Source organism: Chelonia mydas, chromosome 2 (assembly GCF_015237465.2).
Source record: "Chelonia mydas isolate rCheMyd1 chromosome 2, rCheMyd1.pri.v2, whole genome shotgun sequence".
Lineage (NCBI taxonomy): Eukaryota > Metazoa > Chordata > Testudines > Cheloniidae > Chelonia > Chelonia mydas.
In genome coordinates this window covers 202,992,996-203,000,081 of record NC_057850.1, presented here as the reverse complement: position 1 = coordinate 203,000,081, position 7,086 = coordinate 202,992,996, and positions in this window count along the sequence as shown.

Here is a 7,086-nt window from a genome sequence, read left to right as displayed (position 1 = left end):
AGTATGACTGGTAGCCATCATCACCGTACTCCAGGGTGCTCTTTTAGCCGACCTTGGTGAGGTTGGTCAGGGGCGCCCGGGCAAACATGGGAGTGACTCAGCCAGGTCATTTCCTTTTTAAGTTTCGTCTCATGGTGATTCAGTCCTGCAGGCAGTTGTACTGCACCGTCTTCTAATGAGCAGCCAGGAGACAACGATGGTCAGCAGTCATACTGCCAAGCACCGAGGAGATGACGATGGCTAGCAGTCATACTGCACCGTCTGCTGCCAGCAAGATGTATAAAGATAGATGAAGTGGATCAAAACAAGAAATAGACCAGATTTGTTTTGTATTCATTTTCTCCCCCCTTCCTCCCTCCCTCCCTCGGTGAAATCAACGGCCCGCTAAACCCAGAGTTTTGAGTTCTATCCTTGAGGGGGCCATTCTGTTTCTCCTTGATGCAAAGCCACCCCCTTTGTTGATTTTAATTCCCTGTAAGCCAACCCTGTAAGACATATTGTCAGTCGCCCCTCCCTCCGTCAGAGCAACGGCAGACAATCATTTCGCACCTTTTTTCAGCGCAGACGCCATAGCACTGAGAACATGGAGCTCGCTCAGATCACCGCAGCAATTATGAGCACTATAAACACTGCGTGCATTATCCAGCAGGATATGCTGAACCATAACCTGCAAGAAAAGCGAAACCAGGCAAGGAGGACACAACTGCAGCGCGGTGACGAGAGTGATGAGGACATGGACACAGACTTCTCACAAAGTACAGGCCCCTGCAATGTGCACATCATGGTGTCAATTGGGCAGGTTCATAGCATGGAATGCCGATTCTGGGCCTGGGGAAACAAGCACAGACTGGTGGGACCACATAGTGTTGCAGGTCTGGGACGATTCCCAGTGGCTGCAAAACTTTTGCATGCGTAAAGGCACTTTCATGGAACTTTGTGACTTGCTTTCCCCTCCCTGAAGCGCAAGAATACCAAGATCAGAGCAGCCCTCACAGTTGAGAAGCAAGTGGCAATAGCCCTGTGGAAGCTTGCAACTCCAGACAGCTACCAGTCAGTCGGTAATAAATTTGGAGTGGACAAATCTACTGTGCGGGCTGCTGTGATGCAAGTAGCCAACGCAATCACTGAACTGCTGATATCAAGGGTAGTGACTCTGGGAAATGTGCAGGTCATAGTGGATGGCTTTGCTGCAATGGGATTCCCTAACTGTGGTGGGGCGACAGATGGAACCCATATCCCTATCTTGGCACTGGAGCACCAAGGCAGTGAGTACATAAACCGAAAGGGGTACTTTTCAATGGTGCTGCAACGTGGGATGGCCGGGAAAGGTACATGACGCTCGCATCTTCAGAAACTCTGGTCTGTATGAACAGCTGTAGCAAGGGACTTACTTTCCAGACCAGAAAATAACCGTTGGGGATGTTGAAATGCCTATAGTTATCCTTGGGGACCCAGCCTACCCCTTAATGCCATGGCTCATGAAGCCATATACAGGCACCCTGGACAGTAGTCAGGAGCTGTTCAACTATAGGCTGAGCAAGTGCAGAATGGTGGTAGAATGTGCATTTGGCATTTAAAAGAGCGCTAGCGCAGTTTACTGACTCGGTTAAACCTCAGCGAAACCAATATTCCCATTGTTATTACTGCTTGCTGTGCGCTCCACAATATCTGTGAGAGTAAGGGGGAGACGTTTATGGCAGGGTGGGAGGTTGAGGCAAATCGCCTGGCCACTGATTACGCGCAGCCAGACACCAGGGTGGTTAGAAGAGTAAAGGAGGGTGCGATGTGCATCAGAGAAGCTTTGAAAACCAGTTTCAGGAATGGCCAGGCTACGGTGTGAAAGTTCTGTTTGTTTCTCCTTGATGGAAATCCCCCGCGCCCCCAGATTCACTCTACTTTCCTGTAAGCTAAGCACCCTCCCCTCCCCCCTTTGATCACCGCTTACAGAGGCAGTAAAGTCATTGTTGCTTCACATTCATGCATTCTTTATTTATTCATCATATAAATAGGGGGATAACTGCCAAAGTAGCCCAGGAGGGGTGGTGGAGGAGGGAAGCACCGGGTGGGGTCATGGAGAAGGGAAGGACAAGGCCACACAGCACTTTAAAACTAAAACTCTAAAACTTATTGAGTGCCAGCCTTCTGTTACTTGGGCAATCCTCTGGGGTGGAGTGGCTGGGTGGCCCCCCCACCGCGTTCTTGGGCGTCTGGGTGAGGAGGCTATGGAACTTGGGGAGGAGGGCGGTTGGTTACACAGGGGCTGGAGCGGTGGTCTGTGCTCCTGCTGCCTTTCCTGCAGCTCAACCACATGCTGGCACATATGAGTTTGATCCTCCAGCAGCCTGAGCATTGACTCCTGCCTTCTTTCAGCAAGCTGACGCCACCTACCATCTTCAGCCCACCACCTCTCCTCACGGTCATATTGTGTTTTCCTGCACTCTGAGATTGTCTGCCTCCAAGTATTTTGCTGTGCTCTGTCAGTGTGGGAGGACAGCATGAGGTCAGAGAACATTTCATCACGAGTGCGTTTTTTTCGCCTTCTAATCTTTGCTAGCCTCTGGGAAGGAGAAACACATGCAGCTGGTGGAGGAAAAAAAAAGGGAGAGTGGTAGTTAAAAAGACACATTTTATAGAACAATGGGTACACTCTTTCACGGTAAACCTTGCTGTTAACATTACATAACACGTGCTTTCATTGCAAGGTCGCATTTTGCCTCTTATTGAGGGTATGCCGGTTTGGTGTGAGAGATCACTCACACAGGGCTGGGCAACAGAATTCGGCTTCAGGCAGCCATGGTAAGCCACAGTCTTTTGGCTTCTTTAACCTTCATAACATGTGGGAATGGTTTCAAACAGCAGCGCCCTCATTTCCCATATGAAGTAGCCGTTGGGTTGGCCATTAAAAATGGGTTGGCAATTTAAAAGGAGGGGCTGCGGTTTCCGGGTTCACGTGCAGCAGAAACCCAACTAACCCCCCAGACACACACACACACACAATTCTCTGGGATGATGGCTTCACCCCTCCCCCCACTGTGTGGCTAACAATGGGGAAGATTTCTGTTCAGCCACAAGCAACCAGCCCAGCAGGAAAGGGCACCTCTGAATGTCCGCTTACTAAAACCACTAGGTGACCATGAATGATATCACTCTCCTGAGGGTAACACAGAGAGATAAAGAACGGATGTTGTTTGAATGCCAGCAAACACTGGGACCATACAGTGCAATGCTTTGTTCTGCAATGATTCCCAACTACGTGCTACTAGCCTGGCGTGGTAAAGTGTCCTACCATGGAGGATGGAATAAGGCTGCCCTCCCCAGAAACCTTTTGCAAAGGCTTTGGGAGTACATCCAGGAGAGCTTTATGGAGATGTCCCTGGAGGATTTCCGCTCCATCCCCAGACACATTAACAGACTTTTCCAGTAGCTGTACTAGCCGCGAATGCCAGGGCAAATTAATCATTAAACACGCTTGCTTTTAAACCATGTATAATACTTACAAAGGTACACTCACCAGAGGTCCCTTCTCCACCTTCAGGGTCCGGGAGCCCGCCTTGGGTGGTTCGGGGGGTACTAGGTCCGGGTCCAGGTCCAGGGTGATAAACAGATCCTGGTTGTTGGGGAAAACGGTTTTTCCGCTTCCTTGCTGTGAGCTATCTATAACCTCCTCCTCATCATCATCTTTCTCGCCCCCAAAACCCACTTCTGTGTTGCCTCCCACTCCTTGGACGGAGTCAAAGCACAGGGTTGGGGTAGTGGTGGCTGCACCCCCTAGAATGGCATGCAGCTCATCATAGAAGCAAAATGTCTGGGGCTCTGAACTGGAGCGGCCATTTGCCCCTCTGGTTTTCTGGTAGGCTTACCTGAGCTCCTTAATTTTCATGCGGCACTGCTGCAGGTCCCTGTTATAGGCTCTGTCCTTCATGCCATTGGAGATTTTTTCAAATATTTTGGCATTTCATCTTTTCGAACAGAGTTCTGCCAGCACGGATTCGTCTCCCCATACAGCGATCAGATCCCATACCTCCCGTTCAGTCCATGCTGGAGCTCTTCGGCGATTCTGGGACTGCATGGTCTCCTGTGATGATGAGCTCTGCATGGTGACCTGTGCAGGTGAGCTCGCCACACTGGCCAAACAGGAAATGAGATTCAAAAGTTTGCAGGCCTTTTACTGTCTACCTGGCCAGTGCATCTGAATTGAGAGCACTGTCCAGAGCGGTCACAACTGAGCACTCTAGGATAGCTCCTGGAGGCCAATACCATCAAATTGCATTCACAGTACCCCAAATTCGACCCGGCAAGGCCGATTTCAGCGCTAATCCCCTCGTCGGGAGTGGAGTAAAGAAATCAATTTTAAGATCCCTTTAAGTTGAAAAAAAGGGTAGGGGTGGAGTGGGGCCAGGAAGAGGCAGGGCGGAGGTGGGGCTTTGGGGGCAGGGGTGGAGTGGGGGTGGGGCTGAGCAGGGGTTGAGCACCTTCGTGGGAAATTAGAAGCTGGTGCCAGTTCATTTTTACCTTTCCTTACCACCCTCCCTCGCTGTCCCTCTTCAGGGACCCCTCTCATGAGCAACTTCTGGCCCAGAAGTTTCAATTTCTCCTTCAGGTGGGAGCTGTGAAAGAGATTACACATAATCTAAGGGGGAAGGAGTTGTACTCCTGTTGTTTCCTAATCCTGAAAGCCAAGGGTGGTCTCAGACCTGCACCAGCTCAACAGCTACCTCAAGAAACTGAAGTTCCGCATGGTCTCCCAGGCTTCCATTATTCCCTCCTTGGATCCTGGAGACTGGTATAGCACCCTTGATTTGAGAGACATCTACTTTCATATATCGATTCTTCAAGGCCACAAAGGTTCCTCAGGTTCATTGTGAACCACACACACTACCAATTCACAGTTTTCCTATTTGGCCTGTCGGCAGCCCCGCAGGTGTTTACAAAATGCATGGTGGGAGTGAGCCTACCTGTATCTGGATGACTGGCTAGTCAAGGGTGAGTCCAGGGCCAAGGTGGAGTCCAGTATCCACCTCATCCAGTCACCATTCAAGGCCTTATGCCTGATAATAAATGTACAGAAGTCCACCTGCACTGTGGTGCAGGGGATAGAGTTTTTTGGAGTGGTGCTTGACTTTACTCAGGCCAGAGCCTTCATCCCAAAAGGCTGGTTTCAGGTGATCACATCCCTGATAGTACACCTCAAGGGCCATTCAATTACATCAGCCTGGAATTATCTGAGGCTTTTGGGTCACATGGTCTCATGTACATACATAGTGCAGCAACCATAGTGCATACACCTCAGACCCCTCCAGGCATGGCTGGCCTCAATGTATTTCCCAAACCTCCACCATCTGGACTTGGTTCTCTCAGTACCTCCCCCAGTTCTTCCCTCCCTCAACTGGTGGATGGATCCACTTGCTGTTTGTATGGGTGTTCCATTTTCACAGCCCCAGAGATCAATATCTCTGGTCTCAGATGCATTGGCGCTAGGCTGGAGAGTTCACCTGGGGCCCTTCAGGACTCAAGGCCTTTGGTCTCCAGAAAAGCTCTCTCTGCACATCAACATCAGAAAGCTCAGACAGTTCGCCTGGCTTGTCAGGGTTCTTACAGACAACATGGCAGCCATGTTCTATCTCAACAGGCAGCAAGAGGCTTGCTCTTCCCTCCATTGTCAAGAGGCAATTCAACTATGGAAGTTCTGCATGAGCCACTCAATTTACCTCTTCTTCTTCCTCTTTTTTCATTAATCCAAACTTTTTGTCATTCTCCTTTTAAATTTTTCTGTACTTGGCTTTTTAATTCCTGTTTACTCAAGGTTATTTCTATGTTAATCTTTCCATTTCTTACAACTTTTGCTGGTTTGTCCATCATTTCATTTTCCGTTATCCCAAAATGTGTGGGGATCCACGCTAATGCTACATGTACTAACTCTGTTACTAGAAATACAATTTCACTGAATAAATCACTTCTGCATACTGAGATACCCTTTTTGATGGCCATGAGGCCTGAGATTGAATCTGGAAAGACGACTGCTGCTGCTGGACGTACATCCCAGATCCAATTTAATGCTAGCATTATTGCTACTAGTTCAGCTGTTATGACAGCTGCATAATCAGATATTCTTTTAGATGTACTAATTCCCAATTTTGGCATACAATATGCCTTTCCTACTCTTCCTGTTTTTTCTTGTTTGGATCCATCTGTATATATTTGACAAAACCAACTCCACTTTTCATCTATATATTAGGGGCTTGTCTCCATTTACCAGTGGATCGACGCTGCGGCAATCAATCCACCGGGGGGTCGATTTAGTGGGTCTAGTGAAGACCCGCCAAATCAACCCCCAATCTCTTTTTTACCATTATGTTTATAAAATAAATCTAAATCCACATTTGGATATGTGACTTTCCATCTATAACTAATTTTCCGATGACTAAAAGTTTTGACTTTGTTCAGCTTTTCCCTCTCTTTCAACTCTTGTATCCACACATTAATTCAAACGACATGTGGCATTCTAATATTATGTGCTATAGTTTGCCTATCTAATTCCCAACAATTCTCATATTTGTTTGGTACTTTCATCATTGTGATTCCCATTAACTCTGGCCATATAGTTAAGTCCTGTAGTTTCATTCATAACTTCTAGTGAAATACCACTTACACTATCTGTAGCATGCCTATAGGCGTTGTATTAAATGCACCGCATGCAATTCATAGTGCCTGGGCTTGTATTAAAACTAATTTTTTAAGATCTGATTTTGATACTGACCCAAAAGCTTGGCAGCCATAGTCAATAACTGGTCTGATTAAGGCTCTGTATACCATCATCAGTATTTTCTTTCCACCCTCCAATTAGTCCCAGCAAGACTTTTAAGCAGGTTAATCCTTCCTGTACATCAGCGTTTCTCAAACTGGGGTCTGCAGGGCCTGCTAATCAACTCCTTCCCCTCCCTCCCTCAACTCCTCCCACCCCAGTTCAGGAGGTGCTGGAAGGGAGAGGGAGGAGGGGGCACAAAGAGGCGGGGAAGACGCAGGGCAGGGGTGGGGCCTTGGGGAAAGGGGTTGAGTGGGGGCAGGGCCTGGGGCTGATTGGGGAGG